General features: G+C 44.4%; 1 protein-coding gene and 1 non-coding gene across 2 annotated transcripts in view; both read left to right on the top strand.

Annotated features, from left to right (window-relative positions):
* Positions 1-8,798: 8,798 nt before the first annotated feature.
* Positions 8,799-23,575, top strand: part of LOC126354461 (15-hydroxyprostaglandin dehydrogenase [NAD(+)]-like) — a 73,828-nt gene continuing 59,051 nt past the window's right edge. The window contains exon 1 of the mRNA XM_050004159.1: positions 8,799-8,887. The gene's annotated coding sequence lies outside the window, so the exon portion shown is untranslated. The remainder of the gene's footprint in view (positions 8,888-23,575) is intronic.
* On the top strand, positions 10,249-10,322 carry Trnal-caa (transfer RNA leucine (anticodon CAA)). The gene has a single exon. It is a non-coding gene; the product is annotated as a tRNA-Leu (tRNA).

Below are 23,575 nucleotides of genomic sequence, written 5' to 3'. Positions count from 1 at the left end.
CTTTGCCTTATTTTACAGGATCTTCAGTAGGCAGCTTCTTTTCATAATTCGTTTCTAACGTTCTACTAAACGCAGGACATCCATTTTAGTAAAATGCAGTCCAATGTCACGGAACACATTTTCGTTTCCATGTTGTGTAGATCCCCTTACATCTAGCGTACTTTATTTTATACGATGTGTAATAAGCTCTCAGTACGCCCGTGCAATATTACGCCTCCCACACCTTAACTCCTCGACCACCAAACTGATCATGTTCGCCAATGTCCCTGGGAGCGTTACGTACTCCCACCTCCCGTCATGCGAGGCTCCGTCCAGAATCACTCCTCAGGCTGTACCTGCTCTCATCCGAGAAGATCAACCAACGCCATTCCCCGTTGTTCCAGTACCTATGCTCCTGCAAACAATGCCGCCGATGTGCGGGTGTCGACGGAACACAACGTACTGGTCGTCGGGAGAAGAGACTACCCAAATCTAGTCTACGTGACTTTGTGGAAAGTGAAACTGCCTGCCTTCCAGTCCTGTTAAATATAGATGGCATTGCATCAGCTGTTTGACCTTCAATTGTCTGGTATTGTGCGGCCAAACCTATTTGACGCTATGGTCACGCTGGCCTCACCTTAAGTGCTTGTGCACGTTTATCCTTCTACTGATCATTTCCGCTACCCTCTGTTCATACGAGAGTGATGCATGTTTTCAACGGAATATTATTAGTAAAAGGAGGGCTATCTCTGCCAGAAATTATAAGTCGTCCAGTTACATTAATGTGACCACCTCTTAAAAGCGTGAATAACCACCTTTTGCAGCGCGAGACGTGCAGAAGAGCGTCATTGTGGTTCTGGAAGGTACCGACACAGACCCGGAGACATGCTGTACTAGGTCTCTCGAATCCACGGTGCAAACTGGGCGACGGAGGTGGCTCCACAGATTCTCTATTGTGTTTACATCTGGGGAGTTTGGTGACCAAGGGAGTACGGAAAATCATCCTGGTGCGGATAGAACCATGCACATAAATTTCATGCTGTGTGACGCGTTGAGTTGTCCTGCTGTCTGGATGCCATCATGTCGAAGGAAAACAAACTGCATGTAGGGTGGACATGGTCTCCAAGAGAATGCATCTTTGTGTTGATCCACTGTGTCTTTCAGAATAACGAGATCAGCGAGGAAATGCCACTAATGCATCCCTAGACCACATCGCTCCCTCCACCAGCCTTGACTCATAGCTTTCAGACATTTCACGCCGTACAAGCCAACGGCCATCTGTCCACTGGAGGATAAAACATGATTCATATGAAAAGGCCTCCTGTTACAGTTTACTGGACGTCCAGTTACCCTACTGCCATGCAAAGTCCAGCCTTCGTCACCGATGAACACCAGTCAGCATGAGTCACTGAACCAAATACCTGCTGTAGAGCCCCATACGCGGTGGTGTCTGCTGAACGGTCGTCGTGAAGACACGGTTCGTAGCCCCTTGGTTCATCTGGGTGGTCAGCTGCTCAACATTTACACGTCTATTCGCCTGAACACATCTCCACAACCGTCGTTTGTCCCCGTCGTCTATGGCCCATGGTGTTCCACAATAGCCTTGGTGACAGTTTCGAATAGCGTCAGTTTGCCATCCGTGGTATACTTTAACCACGACGGCACGTGACCAGTTTACAGACTTTGCAAACGCTTCCGCCCTTGACCTGAAGCCCAATGTTCATGTCCACCCCGACGTCAGACTATGACTGCACAGTTTTCCACATCCCCCCGACACTCTTTTTACACACTCTGCTGCTTCTCCTGCCACCTGCCATCTGTGAGTGGCTATTACACGCTGATGTCGAACATAGGGGGTCGTTACATTAATGTAACTGGACTATGTAGAATCTGATAGATGTTCTGGCTCTGGGGCTTTGTTCAGTTCTGGAGATTTCAATTGTTTCTCATCGTCATCACTAATGTCTACATCATTCATACTTGCAGTGGTGCTACATAGGACTAACCTGGGAGTGTACGTCTTTATCTTCATTAGTAAAGAAATACATCAAAATGAAGTAATTCTACTATACGTTTTGAACACTCCGTTTCAGTTCCTGTATCATCCATGAGTGTCTGTACGCAAATCTTTGACCACCAACGTTCTTTATACTTGACCGTAATTTCTTTGAATGTTGTGAGACATCTTCCTGTAATTTTCTTCTCCACTACTCGCTGAAGGCCATTGCACCAACAGCCAAGCTTGTTTCATATACTGTGGCTTCTCCTTATGCTTTATTTCACACTTACTACACAGAAGTTTCTTTACCATGACAGTATAGCATGGTGCGCCCTCTCATCACGAACTGCACTATGAATTGCAAGTCTATCCAGTACTTACTAAACTGTTTTTGTCAACTTCAGCTACGATTGCTTTACATGCTCCTACCCAGAGCTAATTGTTCCCAGTTCCTCGTAGAGATATTACTTTACTGCCTCGTTATCCAGTCTGAACATATAAATCATTCTACTTATCTTAGTCACCGTTTGTCCATTGGTGTGATTGTTGCCACTGCAACCTCATGGCCAATGAAACCTGTTTCTGCGTGGACATCGTCAAACAAGTCAGGTCTATTTGTTGCCGTTTTATGTAATATATTTCCAGCATGACTGCACTTCCGAACTATTTGTTACAGGTATCTTCCAGAGAAGTCGTTTAATATTCATTTGCAGGAAGTTTTTTAACATCCACCAAACTGTAATTATCCCAAAAAATTGTTGGATGATGAAACTCTTTGCCAACACACGTAATAGCGAGCTGAGGTTTCCTCTAAAGTTTCATCATATATCCGGGGGTGAATCGATGATGGACAGAAAAAAAAACAGTTATACACCGATAAGCCAAAACATACAATGCCCACCGAGATGTTGGATGCCCCTGATGGCGTTGCGAGGATGTGACGTAGTAACAAAAGTACACAGGGTGCTACAAAAAGGTACTGCTAAACTTTCAGGAAACATCCCTCACACACAAATAAAGAAAAGATGTTATGAGGACATGTGTCCGGAAACGCTTAATTTCCATGTTAGAGCTCATTTTAGTTTCGTCAGTATGTACTGTACTTCCTCGATTCACCGGCATGGTTTCATACGGGACACTCTACCTGTGCTGTTAGAACATGTGCCTTTACAAGTACGACACAACATGTGGTTCATGCACAATGGAGCTCCTGCACATTTCAGTCGAAGTGTTCGTACGCCTCTCAACAACAGATTCGGTGACCGATGGATTGGTAGAGGCGGACCAATTCCATGGCTTGCACGCTCTCCTGACCTCAACCCTCTTGACTTTCATTTATGGGGGCATTTGAAAGTTCTTGTCTACCCAACCCCGGTACCAAATGTAGAGACTCTTCGTGCTCGTATTGTGGACAGCTGTGATACAATACGCCATTCTCCAGGGCTGCATCAGCGCATCAGGGATTCCCTGCGACGGAGGGTGGATGCATATATCCTCGCTAACGGAGGACATTTTGAACATTTCCTGTAACAAAGTGTTTGAAGTCACGCTGGTACGTTCTGTTGCTGTGTGTTTCCATTTCATGATTAATGTGATTTGAAGAGAAGTAATAAAATGAGCTCTAACATGGAAAGTAAGCGTTTCCGGACGCATGTCCACATAACGTATTTTCTTTCTTTGTGTGTGAGGAATGTTTCCTGAAAGTTTGGCCGTACCTTTTTGTAACACCCTGTATAAAAGGACAAACACGGACGGGCGTTCACTCTAGCGAAGATAAGGGCTGCAAATAGAGAAATCTATTGAGATAAGTGACTTAGGCAAAGGGCAGAATGTTATTGGGCAGAACCTGTGAACGAATGTTCCCGTGCTACTATCGTGAGCATCTATGGAAAGAGGTAGGAGGACAGTAAAGCTACCAGTAGGCGGTAAACGGTATAATTTGCATGACTCTTAACAGAACGTGGTGTTTGGAGGCTTGTCTGCTCTGAGAAGTAGGATAGACGGTGATCTCTGCCGAAAGATCACAATGCTGGTGCACACACAAGTGTTTCGGAGCACACCGTTCATCGTATATTGTTGAACATAGAGCTCCGCAGCAGACCAACCCTACGTGTTCACATGTTAACACAGCGACATAGTCAACTACGATTGCAATGGGGATAGGACCATCGGGATTCGACCGCCGATTTATGGAAACGTGACGGTTCTTTGGTTGAGTCACATTTTTGCTACACGAGGTGATCGAGGTGAACGGCGGTTCGAAACGTGGTGCGCGCCACGGTCGCAGGGTGGTGGGAGCAGTATTATGCTATGGGAGACATTCTCCTGCGCTTGCATGGGACCTGTGGCAGTAATCGAAGACACGGCGACAGCTACAAACGACCTGACTCACTTCATGCTTTATGTCTTCTCCGACGACTGTGTCATCTTTCAGCAATACGACCGTCCGTATCTCGGAGCCAAAACCGTTTTACAGTGGTCTGAGGAGCATCAAGTGAACTTACGTTGATGTCTCGGCGACCAAATTCGCGTGATGTAAATCCTGCAGAACCTGTCTGGGTCGATATCGGGCGCCATCACTGCCTGCGCAAATCAGCGGCATGTTATTTACGCGAATTACATGACCTATACGTAGACATCTAATGTCACATAGCTACACAAAACTAGAATAAACTGTCGGATCCCTGATAAACAGAATCTGTGATGTATTTCGTCCCAAAAATGGACAGACAAGCTATTAAGCAGGTGGTTATAATGTTTGGGACCATCATTGTATGATTGTTTAAATAATTTTGCATGCAGACTTAATTTCTGACCTAGTGGATTTGAGATTTTTGTCTACTGCGCAAATACATCACATTTATACATGTTAAGCCCGAATGAAGTTCACTTTCCCGCTCAGATAACTGTTTTCCGAGCTCATTTGTGTTACAGAGCACGTTGTGCGTTCTCCTGCCTAGGAGCTACTGTGACGATAGCACGTCTACGAGGGTTGTCTAGAAAGTAATGTACCACATTTGTTTCTTGAACAATTGTGTATTGGACTTAATGAGAATTATACGCATGTAAGAATAGTGTTTTATCTACACACCCTGTTTCTCCACGTAATCTCCGTCCAGTTCTTGGCCTTCCTCCAGCGCGAAACAAGGTCGTCAAAGCCCTATCGGTACCAATTCTTGCCCTGGTGGCGGAGGCAGTGCTTCACTCTGTCAATCACCTCCTCATCGTCTTCAAAATGTCTTCCACGAATGGCATCCTTTAATGGCCCAAACAAATGGTAGTCCAGGCTGTAGAGTGGATGGGGTAACGTTGTCTGACCCAGTTGGAGTCCTCAGACTTCTGTGGGGCCGAGCGTTATCGTGTTGAAAGAAAAACAACTCCTGGGTTGCTGTGGCGCCGAAGTCGCCGGAAGCGCTCCTTGAGTTTTGTTAATGTGTTGACATATGCTTCTGAATTAATGGCACCACCTCTTGGCATCACATGAATGAGAATCACAACTTCACATTCCCAGAACACGGTGATCATGACCAAACGGACGGAAGCAGTTGCTTTGAATTTTTCTTCTGTGAGGAGTGGGAACGCCGCCATCCCATCGACTGTCGTTTTGTTTCGGGCTCAACATGGTGAACCCACGTTTCATAACATGTCAGACCGGGACAAGAAGGCCTCCCCCTCGGCTTTCAAACGTTGCATCAAATGAAGACAAATGCTTTTTCTGTGCAATTTGTGATCCACCGTTAGACACCGCGGGATCTAATCTTGTACACAATTTTGAATATTCAAGAAAGCTATTAACTGCGTCCACACTTCCTGTGCTGACTGACAGATGCAGCGTCAACTGCCGAGTAGTAATGTGTCTGCCGCGCGGGATTAGACGAGGGGTCTCAGGCGGTGCAGTCATGGACTGTGCGGCTGGTCCCAGCGGAGGTTCGAGTCCTCTCTCGGGCATAGGTGTGTGTGTTTGTCCTTAGGATAATTTAGGTTAAGTAGTATGTAAGTTTAGGGACTTGTGACCTTAGCAGTGAAGTCCCATAACATTTCACACACATTTGAACACAGTAATGCGTCTATCCTCGCGAATGATAACATCAGCTCGCTGCAACATGTCAGGTGTGACAGCCATGAATGGTCTTCCCAACCGCTGCAAATCGTGGAGCTCCACCGAACCGCCTTCTGATGACCTCACCCTCCGTGCCCAGTTATTAACTAAACTTTCGTCGACAGCAGACGCTCGATAGACTTTGCACAAGCGTTCGTGAATATTCCCCACAGTTCTTTCTCTGCAGTGAGAAATTCAATGACAGTACGTTCCTTGAAACGTACGTCACCTACAGGCGCCGTTTTGAAACTGTTTCGTAGTTTTGTCGGACGTGACGGAAACTTGGCTCTCTCACTCAGGAGACTACAAATAACACATACGTAACATTTAGCATTCGTAGCATTGTTCCCGGCTGAGAAAAAAATGTGGTGCATTACTTTCTGGGCAACCCTCGTATATTATGCAACCTGTAAGAAGAGAGAAAAAGGAAAGGAAGCAGATCTATCAGAACACATGTCATAAAAACTTCATGAGCTAATCTACCATTTGTAACAAATTACATTGCTGTATACAAGGTGGTCCATTGGTAGTGACAGGGCCAAATATCTCACGAAATAAGCATCAAACGAAAAAACTATAAAGAACCAAGGGGGAAACCAGATGGCGCTATAGTTGGCTCGCTAGATGGCGCTGCCATAGGTCAAACGGATATCAACTTCGTTTTTTAAAATAGGAACACCTATTTTCTATTACATATTCGTATAGTACGTAAAGAAATATGAATGTTTCAGTTGGACTACTTTTTTCTCTTTGTGATAGATGGCGCTGTAATAGTCACAAACGTATAAGTACGTGGTATCACGTAACATTCCGCCAGTGCGGACGGTATTTGCTTCGTGATACATTACCCGTGTTAAAATGGGCCGTTTACCAATTGCGGAAAAGGTCGATGTCGTGTTGATGTGTGGCTATTGTGAGCAAAGTGCCCAACGAGCGTGTGCTACGTATGCTGCTCGGTATCCTGGACGACATCATCCAAGTGTACGGACCGTTCGCCGGATAGTTACGTTATTTAAGGAAACAGGAAGCGTTCAGCCACATGTGAAACTTCAACCACGACCTGCAACAAATGATGATGCCCAAGTAGGTGTTTTAGCTGCTATCGCGGCTTATCCGCACATCATTAGCTGACAAATTGCGCGAGAATCGGGAATCTCAAAAACGGCGGTGTTGAGAATGCTACATCAACGTCGATTTCACCCGTACCATTTTTGTATGCACCAGGAATTGCATGGCGACGACTTTGAACGTTGTGTACAGTTCTGCCACTTGGCACAAGAGAAATTACGGGACGATGCAGATTTTTTGCACCTATTTAGCAACGAAGCGTCATTCACCAACAGCGGTAACGTAAACCGGCATAATATGCACTATTGGGCAACGGAAAATCCACGGTGGCTGCGACAAGTGGAACGTCAGCGACCTTGGCGGGTTAATGTATGGTGCGGCATTATGGGAGGAAGGATAATTGGCCCCCATATTGTTGATGGCAATCTAAATGGTGCGATGTATGCTGATTTCCTACGTAATGTTCTACCGATGTTACTACAAGATGTTTCACTGCATGACAGAATGGCGATGTACGTCCAACATGATGGATGTCCGGCACACATCTCGCGTGCGATTGAAGCGGTATTGAATAGCATATTTTATGACAGGTGGATTGGTCGTCGAAGCACCATACCATGGCCCGCACGTTCACCGGCTCTGACGTCCCCGGATTTCTTTCTGTGGGGAAAGTTGAACGATATTTGCCACCGACAACGCCTGACAACATGCGTCAGCGCATTGTCAATGCATGTGCGAACATTACGGAAGGCGAACTACTCGCTGTTGAGAAGAATCTCGTTACACGTATTGCCAAATGCATTGAGGTTGACGGACATGTTTTTGAGAATTTATTGCGTTAATGTGGTATCTACAGGCATTGACGCTGTAACAGCATGCGTTCTCAGAAATGAAAAGTTCACAAAGGTACATGTATCACATTGGAACAACCGAAATAAGATATTCAAACGTACCTAAGTTCTGTATTTTAATTTAAAAACCTACCTATTACCAACTGTTCGTCTAAAATTGTGAGCCATATGCTTGTGACTATTACAGCGCCGTCTATCACAAAACGAAAAAAAGTGGTCCAACTAAAACATTCATATTTCTTTACGTACTAGACGAATATGTAATAAAAGAATGGGGGTTCCTATATAAAAAAAAAACGCAGTTGATATATGTTTGACGTATGGCAGCGCCATCTAGCGGGCCAACCATAGCGCCATCTCGTTTCCCCCTTCAAGCTAGACAAGTTTCGTTCTTTGTAGTTTTATCGTTTGCCGCTTATTTCGTAACATATTTGGCCCGGTAACGATCAATGGACCACCCTGTATTCTTTAGAAATGAATTTTTGTAATCATTGATGCTCATCATGTACATTCAAGCAAGTTGTAATTCGAACGTCGTTCGTTGTAGGGGAACTCAGCCAGTGCCCCGAACGTCAAAATGAAATGATCGTATGGCATTGTTGGCCGGGAGACCCCATGCGGGGTGTTCGGCCGCCGAAATGCCGTTCACGTGGGACAGTGCCGAAGTTAAGCCGCAGCGATCACGCAATGAAGCTGGCGTGGGGCGCCGCCTGTGGGATTCTCAGCTGACGTGGCACGTGGCTGTATCTCGTGCCCCTGGACTTTGCTCCTGCGGTGACGTCAGGAGAAGCGACGCCCGTGAGGTCTGGCAGAGCCGCGGGCAGTTGCCTCTTGGAGCAGCAGAAGCTCGCAACCGGCCACACGTGCAGTAGTTATCAGCGAGAGCGACAGGTATGCGACATAGCGCGGCGCTGCTGCAGCTGCCAACAAGCGTGTCGAGGCCCAAACGGTTGCGGGCGACTTCCGCAGTCGATATCTGCGTCGCTAAACCGGTAGCATCCAAAAAGCCTGCCTCGCACCGCAGTGAATGCAGGCAAACACAACGAACGAACATTTGCAGACAGTATGCCGGTGTTCGCTACCATTCATTAGAATCTATGAATTAGCGTTTACACTAGAGCAGGGGTCTCCAAACTTCTTCGTCCGCGGGCCACATTGACTCCACCACGAAGTCATAAGGGCCAAGATCTACCCAGTGGGATTAAAGCACCCTAGCACTCCATGATCACCGTAATGTAAGGCTAAAGGAAAGATGAAATCGCAAAAATCTAAGGTTGTGGGAATAGCTAGCAATGGAACGAACTACGATTTTTATTTAATTACATAATACAGTACCGGGCGTGAGTCGTGCTTCGGTAGCTTAGTTGGTAGAGCACTTGCCCGCGAAAGGCAAAGGTCCCGAGTTCGAGTCTCGGTCGGGCACACAGTTTTAATCTGACAGGAAGTTTCATATCAGCGCACACTCCGCTGCAGAGTGAAAATCTCATTCTGGAAACATCCCCCAGGCTGTGGCTAAGCCATGTCTCCGCAATATCCTTTCTTTCAGGAGTGCTAGTTCTGCATGTCTCGCAGGAGAGCTTCTGTAAAGTTTGGAAGGTAGGAGACGAGGTACTGGCAGAAGTAAAGCTGTGAGTACCGGGCGTGAGTCGTGCTTCGGTAGCTCAGTTGGTAGAGCACTTGCCCGCGAAAGGCAAAGGTCCCGAGTTCGAGTCTCGGTCGGGCACACAGTTTTAATCTGACAGGAAGTTTCATATCAGCGCACACTCCGCTGCAGAGTGAAAATCTCATTCTGGAAACATCCCCCAGGCTGTGGCTAAGCCATGTCTCCGCAATATCCTTTCTTTCAGGAGTGCTAGTTCTGCATGTCTCGCAGGAGAGCTTCTGTAAAGTTTGGAAGGTAGGAGACGAGGTACTGGCAGAAGTAAAGCTGTGAGTACCGGGCGTGAGTCGTGCTTCGGTAGCTCAGTTGGTAGAGCACTTGCCCGCGAAAGGCAAAGGTCCCGAGTTCGAGTCTCGGTCGGGCACACAGTTTTAATCTGCCAGGAAGTTTCATATCAGCGCACACTCCGCTGCAGAGTGAAAATCTCATTCTGGAAACATCCCCCAGGTTGTGGCTAAGCCATGTCTCCGCAATATCCTTTCTTTCAGGAGTGCTAGTTCTGCATGTCTCGCAGGAGAGCTTCTGTAAAGTTTGGAAGGTAGGAGACGAGGTACTGGCAGAAGTAAAGCTGTGAGTACCGGGCGTGAGTCGTGCTTCGGTAGCTCAGTTGGTAGAGCACTTGCCCGCAAAAGGCAAAGGTCCCGAGTTCGAGTCTCGGTCGGGACACAGTTTTAATCTGCCAGGAAGTTTCATATCAGCGCACACTCCGCTGCAGAGTGAAAATCTCATTCTGGAAACATCCCCCAGGCTGTGGCTAAGCCATGTCTCCGCAATATCCTTTCTTTCAGGAGTGCTAGTTCTGCATGTCTCGCAGGAGAGCTTCTGTAAAGTTTGGAAGGTAGGAGACGAGGTACTGGCAGAAGTAAAGCTGTGAGTACCGGGCGTGAGTCGTGCTTCGGTAGCTCAGTTGGTAGAGCACTTGCCCGCGAAAGGCAAAGGTCCCGAGTTCGAGTCTCGGTCGGGCACACAGTTTTAATCTGCCAGGAAGTTTTACATAATTTTGATTGGTGGACGTACCTGACGGAAATTCTGGCGTATTTTATTCTGGCGAATTTCACGGACAACAAAGTATGTCGCTGCACATTCTTCACGAAAGCGTCCTGCAAAATTAACGAAATCTCAAAATCATTGTTAGCAACACTATTACTGCAAGGCGTTTCAGAGGTAGAGTGTGTCAACGCATTGTTGTTTCAAGCGGAGCAACGATAAGCTTAGTTATGTAGTCTTGTAGCGAGTAGCAGAGCCAGAGCATATATTTGATAGATCTGTTGCGTGATTGTGTCTATGTTGCGAGTGTCTAACGAGTTCTTCAGTGTGGGACAATTCAAAGTTTGAATTCGAAGAGTCATGGAAAATCTGAAAATCGAAATACGTATAGCACGACTTGAGTATTGATTCACTGTATTTTTTAGTGGAACTACGGTGTAATTGTATTTAATTTAGTAATTAAAGTACCTTAAAATAAATTCATTGCATTTCGTTTAGGCAGACTACTTCCTAGTTTTATTAGTATTAAATAGCGCAATTTTATTTTCAGGTTACAATCTTTTGTGAAGTTCTGTACAAATATGGAAAAGAAACGAAAGGTTGACGGTGAATGTATAATTTTTAAAGAACAGTGGTGGAGTCAAGCAACAAACCAATGTGTATTATTTGCAATGAAGCAATATCAGTCTTCAAAGAATACAATATAAAACGCCATTATGAGTCTAAGCACTCTCAGAATTACTCCAAGTTTACAGGATGCAAACGATTAGAAATGTATCAGTCTCTGAAACGCCAGCTAAAAACCCAATTGTTGGCAGCCTTGGTACCACCTCATATATTTGGCTGGCCGGTTATCGGGGATGTCCGGCCGGCTAACGCGGGCCGGTTTCGGCCCGCGGGCTGTAGTTTGGAGACCCCTGCACTAGAGCAGTTGTTTTGACACCTGGGTGCAATCAGGTATTCGTAACCCGCCCCCCCCCCTAACCCGTTTTTAAATCTTTTAATTTTCAAATTACGAAACTCAACTGATCGAGAGCGGATTAAAGGAGGGCGGGAGGAGGGACCGTTCGTCCCCCCCCCCCCTCCCGTCCCTCTGGATTTGAAATTAAAATAAAAACAAGAGGGTAATTTCGGTAATCTGCGCCAAAATTAAGCAAACAAATTTAAAGTCTTGGACAGAGGATTGAGTCATTTAATTCAGCGTTCCCCAAGCCACCTTAATTTGTCTCCCCGAGAGAATGCACCTGTACCAGTGACTGGTGTACCTCCTGTTCGAACTGTGGGAGCCAAATCGTGGCAGGGCTTCCCGAGCTGCCTTATCAGCAAGCGCTTCGCGTTTCCGTTAGGGCACTACCTGCTTTGCTCCCATTGTTGTCATTGCTGCTATTGTTAGACTGCCTGCCCAGAGTTCAGAGGCACATCCTAACAGTTAGGGCGGCTTCACGTTGTAATGGTTCTTTATTTATGTGACTATTATGGCACTCCAACCCCAGTCCTCCATACCAGTAATGTCGTACTACTTTTCTGCGAAGTAATATATTTTTGTGACAATAACACATTTTGTTTTATTAATATATAGGTACTCCGATATATCTATATATTACAGTGATATGGTTCTTGTGTGTATTCATTTCTGTGAGACTGTCATATTCTTTTGACTTACTTGTAACCGTTTTGGCGCGAATGCGCATAGGGCAGTCTTTGTTTCACTTTTGCAGAAGTTGTTATTTCGCTTTGTAAAAGAGCAGTAAAAGTCTTGTGTTTGGTTCAAGTGGAAATTAAATACATGAAGATTGATACAAAACCATTTTCTTGGTGATGTGACAATTAAGAAGAAGTATAGATGAATTTGCAAGAAGGTTAATGAAATGTGGATCGTGAACACCAAGTCAAACATTATTTCTTCCATACCATTGTTCTGATCTGGGATTGTTTGGTCATAAAGAATTTCCTGAAAAACGCATTTGTTAGGTCTTCAAAGTGGTGGTATCTATCAGTCAAAGTGGAATCACCCTAGAATCAACAAGATGAGACATAACAACTTCAACGAAATCTAAAAGTTAATGACTTTTTTACAGTGACTTCATTATTTCCATTCTGACGATACCATCCACAGTCAACAACTTTGTTGTTGCCCAATGAAGCGAACATATGCTGCGTGAGCAACATTATCAATCTGATTTCTAACCCAATTTGTAAGTGGTGGTATTGTTAGAAAGTGGTTCAAATGGTTCAATTGGCTCTGAGCACTATGGACGTAACATCTGAGGTCATCAGTGCCCTAGAACTTAGAACTACTTAAACCTAACTAACCTAAGGACATCACACACATCCATGCCCGAGGCAAGATTCGAACCTGCGACTGTAGCGGTCGTGCGATTCCAGACTGTAGCGTCTAGAACCGCTCGGCCACCCGGCCGGCGTTAGAACGTGAGAAGTGCTTTTCTGCAGCGCCTGCACCTTAAACACAGCGCGACGAGGTACGCCGCCATTGAGGATAGTTGCCGCTGTTGCTGCGATCAGCTTCTGATGCTATCGCTAGCGCTGTTGATCCGTAGCTGACGTCACGTGCCGACTTTTCATAGGCGAGAATGCGAGGCGTGGTCTCTTAAATGCGCCACCGACCGGTGGATGTCATGTGAAGGCTGCTTTTCGAAACCAGTGGTAGCTCAGCGTGAAGGGGGCTTTGGTCTTGACAGTGTGGAGTTTTTCATATTAGTGCGACCTGAGACTAGTTTCAAAAATAACATCTTTCTTCTCTAAAACACAGAAGACAACATGTGACTCCTTGCGTATTATGAATACCACTGCTTTTTGTTCCAATACTGATTAATTTTGGAATTAATTTTAGTAAAGTAACTCTATTTGAGATAACTCACAAACTTTTACACGTTCACGTCCATGGTGAGCTGTTTTTGTTGCTGCGACTGTAAAGTTAAATTAGGAAGTGCAGAGAATTTCTACATCAGTCGTTTTACTTGATAAGCACGAAGTATTTTCATGTTCACCCATCATCTTCAAGTAGTAAATGGATCAAACTAGTTGATGAAACTAACTTAGTTTTACTGTACTTACTTAGGCGTAGTAGTTCATGAACTGAGTCGTCTTGAGCGAACGATAGTGTATATTTTCTTGAAATTTTCTGAACGTGTGTACCTGGTTCAGAATTACAAAGTGATTTGACAGCGAAGCACAGTCAATCGTGGAGGGGGCGATGTCGTCGGTTCGCCGATGCGTCGTGCACGCAGTATGGCTGTAGCAGCAACAGCTGTGCGATACGTAATTGGAATACGCTCTCTCGCCGCCTTTTAACAAGCGATATTGAGTTCGCTTTACAGTATCGAAATATCCTTGTGCCTTGACAAACGCACTCCTACTTTTAATCTGTTTATCAACTCTGTGCTAACTAAAGACTTCATGAGCTTGTTGCTATTACCAATTATAGAAGAGAAGTTACTCAGAAAAAGTCTGTAAATGCTACATATCTCAAGAAAATTAAAAATTTTCTGTCTAAAATAAAATATTTTTGCAATTGTCTGATATTTTTAGGAATTAAAACAGCTTAAAACGGCAGTTTTTGAACATCTTATTCTTTAACTTTCAAGGAGAGGACCCCTGGCCTCCTTTCTCTTCTAGGCAATCGCCCCCACCCACAAAACTTCATTAATCCGCCCCTGCATCAGATGTTTACTTTTTGTAGGCGTTTTATTCAAATGGTTCAAATGGCTCTGAGCACTATGGGACTTAACATCTGAGGTCATCAGTCCCCTAGAACTTAGAATTACTTAAAACAAACTAATCAAAGGACATCACACACATCCATGTCCGAGGAAGGATTCGAACCTGCAACGGTAGCGGTTGCGCGCTTCCGGACTGAAGCGCCTAGAACCGCTCGGCCACCGACGGCCGGCGTAGGCGTTTTATTAAACCACGAACTAATGTATCAATGAGACAGTTTGTACTGCTTATTTCTAACCACGCTCCAAGTTCATTCATTTCGTTCTGTTTTCATTCTCATCATAGACAAAAATCTACATTCACATCTATAGCTCTTGAGTGTCACGTTTCTTTTTCATGTGTTATGTTCGAGTAAAACGGGTGTTAGAATGAATAATGAAGCGACTCTCAGTATACAGTGAGTGGTACCTACAACACTTTGTCAGAAAAGATACTTAGTCAAGGTAGATACTTGGTACAAAACGTACTTCCTCTGCATTACTCAGGCATTTCCTAGCGGCAGTTGCTTCATCCAGACCTGCACCCGATTTAAAATCAAGCAAGTTCAAATGTATGTTCTGTACTTATTGTTTGTAAACCACTTGATTGCTGGATTACTTACTTCTCGATTGGCAGAATTGAAAGACTTCAGATTACTAACGCTTCGTGTTTGACCACTGCCATTCGTAATACACTACTGGCAATTAAAATTGCTACACCAGGAAGAAATGCAGATAATAAACGGGTATTCATTGGACAACTATATTATACTAGAACTGATATATGATTACATTTTCACGCAGTTTGGGTGCATAGATCCTGAGGAAATGGTGCAAATGGCTTTGAGCACTATGGGACTTACCACCTATGGTCATCAGTCCCCTAGAACTTAGAACTACTTAAACCTAACTACATCACACAACACCCAGTCATCACGAGGCAGAGAAAATCCCTGACCCCACCGGAATCGAACCCGGGAACCCAGGCGCGGGAAGCGAGAACGCTACCGCAGGACCACGAGATTGGGACGATTCTGAGATATAAGTACCCAGAACTACCACGTCTGGCCCTAATAACGGCCTTGATACGCCTGGGCATTGAGTCAAACAGAGCTTGGATGTCGTGTACAGGTGCCCATGCAGCTGCCCATGTAGCTTCTACACGATACCACAGTTCATCAAGAGTAGTGACTGGCGTATTGTGACGAGCCAGTTGCTCGGCCACCATTGACCAGACGTTTTCCGTTGGTGAGAAATCTGGAGAATGTGCTGGCCAGGTCAGCAGTCTTCTGTATCCAGAAAGGCCCGTAAAGGACCTGCAACATGCGGTCGTGCATTATCCTGCTGAAATGTAGGGTTTCGCAGGGATCGAATAAAGGGTAGAGCTACGGGTCGTAACACATCTTAAATGTAATGTCCACTGTTCAAAGTGCCGTCAATGCGAACAAGAGGTGACCGAGACGTGTAACCAGTGGCTCCACATACCATCACGCCGGGTGATACGCCATTATGGCGATGAGGAATAAACGCTTCCAATGTGCGTTCACTTCGATGTCGTCAAACACGGATGCGACCATCACGATGCTGCAAACAGAACCTGGATTCACCCGAAAAAAATGACGTTTTGCCATTCGTGCACGCAGGTTCGTCGTCGAGTACACCACCGAAGGCGCTCCTGTCTGTGATGCAGCGTCAAGGGTAACCACAGCCATGGTCTCCGAGCTCACAGTCCATGCTGCTGCAAACGCCATCGAACTGTTCGTGCAGGTGGTTGTTGTCTTGCAAACGGGTCGACCTGTTGACTCATGGATCGAGACGTAGCTGCGCGGTCCATTACAGACATGTGGATAAGATGCCTGTCATGTCGACTGCCAGTGATACAAGGCCGTTGGGATCCATCATGGCGTGCCGTATTACCCTCCTGAACCTACCGATTCCATATTCTGCTAACAGGCATTTGATCTCGACCAACGCGAGCAGCAAAATGGCGATACGGTAAACCGCAATCTCGATGGGCTACAATCCGACCTTTATCAGAGTCGGAAACGTGATGGTACGCAATTCTCCTGGTTACACGAGGCATCACAACAACGTTTCACCCGGCAACGCCGGTCAACTGCTGGAAACTTTCCTCATGTCAGCACGTTTTAGTGTCGCCACCGGCGCCAACCTTGTGTGATTGCTCCGAAAAGCTAATTATTTGCATATCACAGCAAATTGTTCTTGTCGGTTAAATTTCGCGTTTGTAGCACGTCATCTTCGTGATGTAGCAATTTTAATGGCCTATAGTGTATTAATTAATTACAACACTGTTTACAGTAATATAGTAGCAAATATGTTGTTACTGTTGTGTTGTGTTTCAAAGTACATATAGTCAATAAAGAAGCGATTTTTGGTGCACTGCTGGAATACCAAGAATGTGGAGAAGAAATTGTCAGAAGACATTTTGCACTTGGTACGTGTCTCACTCTTCCTGCCATAGATGCATGGTGCAAACTATAAAGTATGTGTGTAGGGGGTGGGAATGTGAAGAAGATAACGTTGATATTCCGTCTCCCTAGCTGTAACCTCTACTACATAGCATCACTCATTAATGATAGGATTTGAAAAACAGAAATTATTGTTCTTATACAATCAATATTAAGAATCTTACAGTATTTACGAAAGTAATAACAATCTTTTAAAACTAGTTTTGAGACTGACGCACAAGGGAACCCTCTTGGTTTCTGTCCCTCAAAAAATTTCATTTTCCAGTTCATTAGGCGACTATCCCCAAGTTGGCAACTGCCGCACGACAGGGAACGTAAGAGAACACGTTGTGAATAACAGAGCCTGTGAACACTGCGTTACTGTTTCTCGCAGGTAATAATAGGCACGCAGGACGCAACACACGCACAAACACACAGCTCAGTTTTGATTTTTCGATTTCTGCTGGCAAGTACATTCCAGTCGAAGCATCCAAACGAAAGCACACTTCTAAACGAACCAGCAATCGGACATGGGAAAGCACCATAAAACGTAAACTAGGAGTATCCTACTAATAAGAGGCACAGATGTTGGTGCTTTACTTACAATGATTAGTATTTGTTGGTTAGATGCTGGTATTAATTGTACTGCACTTTACACTCTTAGCCACAGGTAACACGTTACACATGCTTTACAAAACGTAAATAAACAAAAGACTATGGCTAAAGATACGTCAAAGATTTGGTATTAGGACAGAGATTCTCTTTCTTCAGCTTTCGTAATATATACTGGTGTCAGTAAGTATGTATCTATTTCTCTATTGTAAAATAACAGTCAGTTTGTAAGATAATACAACTACAATTTTAGCAGCGCAGTTTCGACTGACATTTCATTTGTCTTTTGTTTAACTAATATTGATCATCACTTATGAAATTAACAATAAATCTAGTTTTGTAGCCCACCTAGCACAAAACAATCATTCAGTTATAAACATCAAAACAAACCTCCATATCCTACACATGGCACACAAAATAATAAAAATGGATCTCCATGAACAATTACAAATTTTTGCTAATAAGAATATATCTCCCCACAGCATCTTAAATGAACAAACAGGTTTAGCACATACTCCATTCTTCCAAAATTTCAAAGAATCATTACATTTGAAACCCCAAATAACTCAAGAAAAAAGAAAGAAAAAAAACGAACTCCGCCCCCTCTCTCTCTTTCTCTCTCCCACATTGGCACGTCTCGTCAGCAATGTCTTTCTCCTTCTAGTATACACACCCAATTTCCTCCTCTCACAGACAACCCAGCTTAACAGTTCTTTATTAAGAAAATTAATAAATAAAAAAGGAAAATTAAAAAAGTATTTCTATGATGTTCATTGTTAATTTCATAAATGAAGATCCATGTTAGTTAAACAAAAGAAAAATGAAATTTCAATCGAAATTGCAATGCTAAAAACGTAGTTTTATTATCTTCCAAAGTGACTGTTTGATAGATTTTATAAATAGCACATGTCAATTTTACTGTATTACTACGTGTTATTTTACAATAGAGAAATAGATACATACTTACTGACGCCAGCATATATATTTCGAGAGCTGAAGAAAGAGAATCCCTGTCCTAACACTAACTCTTTGACGTAACGTTAGCCATACTCTTTGGTATATTTACGTTTTATAAAGCACGTGGAACGTGTTACCTGTGGCTAAGTGTGTAAAGTGCAGTGCAATTAACGTCACTGGAAAATATTCATTATTTTCTCCAGAATACTGTGTACACCAACATCCAACCAACAGATAGTAATCACTGTTAAGTCAACCAACAAAATCTCTCTCATAATATGAATAATTTTTGCGGTACTCAGCGTTAACAAGTTTCGTTTATACATCTTGCCACAGTTACATGACTCCCACACTGCTGCAGACAATTAATGTATGTGCCATTTGATGATGAATAACTAAGCAGTTAAAAACCGGTAGCGTCATAATAAAAGACTGAAGGACAAAACGGAAGGCGACTGACTGCAGTAATTTCAAGAAACCTACGTTATTTAGTATCTGATTTAAGGTGTACAGACAACTAATAGTAGCAATTCATCTGCATCTACATCGTATTCTGCAAGCCCCCAAATGGTGTATGGCGGAGGGTACTTTCGGTACCACTATCTAATCCCTCCAATCCTGTTCCACTCGCGAATAGTGCGTGGATAGAATGATTGTCTGTCAGCCTCTGTATTGGCTCTAATTTTTCGAATTTTCTCCTGGTGGTCAATACGCGAGATGTATGTGGGTGGAAGTAATATGTTTTCCGACTCCTCCTGAAAAGTGCTGTCCTGAAATTTCAATAGTAAATCTCACCGTGATGCACAAAGTCTCGCTTGTAGCGTCTGGCAGTGGGGCTATTTTAGCATCTCCGTAATCCTCTTTCGCCAGCTAAACGATCCCGTGAGGAAACGCGCCCCTCTTCGTTGGATCTTCTCTGTCTCCTCTATCAGTCCTACCTGATAAGGATACGAGATAGATGAACAATACTCAAGAATCGGGCGAAGGAGCGCCTTATAAGCCACTTCTTTCGTGGATGAGTTACGTCTCCTTAAGGTTCTTCCGATGAATTTGAGTCTGGTATCTGCTTTTCCCTCTATCTGTTTTATGTGGTCATTCCACTTGAAGTCGCTCTGGATAGTTACGCCAAGATATTTCACTGCAGACGGTGTCTCCAGCTGTTTGTCATCAAGAGTGCAGCTGTACAGTAGTGGATTTCTTTTCCTATGTATGCGCAATATGTTTCATTTATTTACGTTCACGGCCAACTGCCAGACCCTGCACCATTCATCAATTCTCTGCAGGTAGTTCAAATTCTTACTATCTTCTGGCGTTGCCACTTTGGTATAGACAACTGCATCATCTGCAAATAGCCTTAAAGTACATCCGACGCTTTCTACCAGATCATTTATATACATTGTAAACAGGAACAGTCCTATGACACATTCCTGTGCTACTCCGGATATTACCTTCACATCTGTCGATTTTGTTCCGTTAAGAGCGACGTGTTGAGTTCTATCTGCAAGAAAGTCTCGAATCAAATTGCAGGTCTGCTCCGATACTCCGTAAGCTCGTATTTTTTCCATTAAACAGCAATGTGGAACGGTGTCAGATGCTTTACTGAAATCAAGGAACACGGCATAAACCTGAGCGCCGTTGTCCACTGCGCTGTGGATCTCATGAAGGAACAGACGAAGCTGAGATTCGCAAGAACTCTGTTTGCAGAATCCAAATGGCTCTGAGCACTATGGGACTCAACTGCTGTGGTAATCAGTCCCCTAGAACTTAGAACTACTTGAACTTAACTAACCTAAGGACATCACACACATCCATGCCCGAGGCAGGATTCGAACCTGCGACCGTAGCAGTCGCACGGTTCCGGACTGCGCGCCTAGAACCACGAGACCACCGCGGCCGGCTGCAGAATCCATTTGGATTTATATAGAGGAGATGTTCATTTCCAAAAAAACATCATAAAACATGTTCCGTAATGCTACAACAGATTGACTTCAACGATACAGGTCTATAATTGTGTGTAACTCTCTTACGGCCTTTCTTAAAAACGGGAATGACCTACGCTTCTTTCCAGTCGTTGGATATCTTTCGTTGCTCAAGCGATCTACGATGAATTCCCGCTAGAAGTGGAGCAAATTCTTTCGCATAATCTTTACAGAATCTTATAGGTATCTCATCTGGTCCTGACGCCTTTCCACTACTAAGCGATTGTAGCTGCTTTTCAATTCCGCGATCGGTTATCCCAGTATCTGCCATTTCGACGTTCGTACGACGTTTGAAAGGAGGGACAACGTTACGTTCTTCCGCTGTGAAAGAACTTCGAAAAACGGAATTCAGAATTTTGGGCTTCTCTCTGTTATCTTCCATTTCGGTGCCGGTGTGGTCGCCGAGAGAATGAATAGATGGTTTCGACCCACTTACTGATTTTACATACGGCCAAAATCTCTTTTACTCAGGTCGGTTGACAACGTCTTACTTTCAAAATCAGTGACCGCTTCTCTTCGTTGAGCTTTAGTTTGTCAGCTAGGTTTTTACTTCTCTTGAATCTGAGATGAAGTGCTCTTTGTTTAGCTATTCTAACGCTGCTATTAAGCCATGATGGATATTTCCATCCCTTTTAATTATAACCAACCAGTATTTGTTTATGTGTATGTACAATAAAACCGATGACCCTCGAAATGTTCTGCTTGTCAACACCGCTGCGAATCGCATGCGATTGATCGTGATGACGAGATTGACGCTTGAAATCAGTTTTTTATTTGCTGGATTTATAGCAGTATCAGTTGTACCACGAGCATTTTGTTTCTGCAGTTGCCATAACACTGCATTCGAAGACACTTTTCTGTAGATGAATATTAAGCGCTGCGGTCGGTTCGGAATGGTTTCTTGTATTTGGGTGAGAAGTTATCTAACGATCGCTCTACGCTGTACTGTCATCTAAAGCTACTATATCTATATAGTAGCTTTAGACACCGGTCGCTATGCGCACGTGAAGCATGATGTCTGATTACCTATCAATAACACTTGCAATGCCGTCGACGCCTGACGAGTAAGTACCGGTCGGGGACAGAAACCCATTCCTGTAGCCCGATGTCACGCCGCCTGCGAGCTGCACTAGAGGCAGAGTTTGTTCCTCAAACACTGTCCCCAGAAGGCCGTCCACATCCGTCGAGCACCTTACGAAAGTAGGCCTCACGAGTTTGGACGTAAGGCGTTCCCTCCTTAGAAGGCACTCGACTGTGTCCACAGTGACTAGGGTCGTTCGAAAAACGTCGCCATTGTTTTACGTTCGTCTTATCGTCATGTAGGAACAAGCCTCGCGTGACATTCGTCTTTTCTTGTTCTCACTGACCAAAACTAACCAGCACACGTATGTTCCGCATATCTCGACGGTTTACGCTTAAAGCGTTTCATGCCATTGCTCGTCCAGTGCTTAGATTCCATGGATCCATTCTTTTTAGTTCAGTGCATGTGATTCATTATAGAAAAATGACTCTCTCTATCGGTCTACGTTTATACTCCGCAAGTCACCTTAAGTGTATGGCTGAGGGTACTTTATGTACCAGTAACACATCTCCCCTTTCCTGTTCCAGTCGTGAATGGTTCGAGAGAAGAACGACTGCTGGTAAACCTCAGTGTGAGCTCCAATCTCTCTAATTTTACCCTTTACCCTCATGATCCCTTCGCGACAGGGGGGAAGCAGTATATTGGTTTTCTCTTCTAAGCCGGCCAGAGTGGCCCAGCGGTTCTAGGCGCTACAGTCTGGAACTGCGCGACCGCTACGGTCGCAGATTCGAATCTTCCCTTGGGCATGGATGTGTGTGATATCCTTATGTTAGTTAGGTTTAAGTAGTTCTAAGTTCTAGAGGACTGATGACTTCAGAAGTTAAGTCCCATAGTACTCAGAGCCATTTTTTTTCTTTTCTAAGAACATACGCTCTTGAAACTTAAAGAGCAAAACAGAGGGTGATGCAGAAGGCCTCTCTGCACTCAGTTAGGGTATGCCCGAAGTTACTTTTACTTCTGAAGATTTCTCTACATTCAGAATGGCATGATGCATTCTGTTTGCTAGAAATATTTCAGTCCAACCACACCCTTGACCGATATTCCGGACTCTCGTATTTCGTTCATCATGCGGCAGTGCGGAAGTGTATTGCAGGCCAGGTCCAGCGGCCTTTCCTACATTGAGCTATTTCAGTTCCTTTTTTCCCCCATGCTCACTTATTTCGATATTTCCCACTTTGAGATTCCAGTACGACCTTCCTCAATAAAACCGGTCTGGAGAAAAAAGGTTAGAAGTTCGGCCTCCTCCGTTATCCTCCGTGCAATTACAGTCATACACTGTCTGGACGGAGGGCTTCGACTCGTTTACTAATGTAACGTAAGACCAGACAGATGTTCGACGAAGGCAGGGGAATAGTGCACAGTCTTCGTTGTACCGGAACAATGCATTTATCAAACAGGCTGCCACGAGAACAATATCTTCTTTGACTTAAAAATTCTAAATTACGTCCTCTGTTCACTTCTGTCATTATTATTATTATTATGTATTCTGCCTAGTGGCAGGTCCATGTCTTGGTACGGAGAATTTCTGATTCCACTGTTCCCTGTCTTCAGCTTCTTCCTTCAGTCTTTTGTATCTCCTTCCATCTTTCATGCCGTCCAGATGTTGAATTCTTCTTCTTCCTCGTCCTGCGTTTCCTCTGAGTTTCCCTTCGATGACACCATGTATGAGTCCCTTGTACATGTCCAATCCAGTTGGCCTTTCTCTGAAGAATTGTACGCAGAATACTTCTCTCCTACTCTTCGCAATACATCGTCATTTTTTATGCAATCTGTCCACTTGATCTTTTCCATTCTCCTCCAGCACCACATTTCAAAGCTCTCTAAGTATTTTTTCTCCTTCTTTCTCATTGTCCATGCCTCTGCTCCATACAGTGCAATGCTCCAAATGTAGCACTTTACCAGTTTTTTCCTCAGTGCCAAACTCAACTTGCTGGTCAGCAGAGTCCTCTTGTTGTTGAAAGCAGCTTTGGCCATGGCGATTCTTGCTCGGATTTCGTTGGTGCAGTGGGCACCCTTTGTGATAAAACTTCGCAGCTACTGGAACTGATTCACATTTTCTAGTTCCCGATTGTCAGCAGTTACCTTGAAGTGTTTCTCACGTTTTGATATGCGCATCACT

Source organism: Schistocerca gregaria, chromosome 3 (assembly GCF_023897955.1).
Source record: "Schistocerca gregaria isolate iqSchGreg1 chromosome 3, iqSchGreg1.2, whole genome shotgun sequence".
In the NCBI taxonomy this organism is placed as follows: Eukaryota; Metazoa; Arthropoda; class Insecta; order Orthoptera; family Acrididae; genus Schistocerca; species Schistocerca gregaria.
This window is presented reverse-complemented; position numbering and strand designations above follow the sequence as displayed.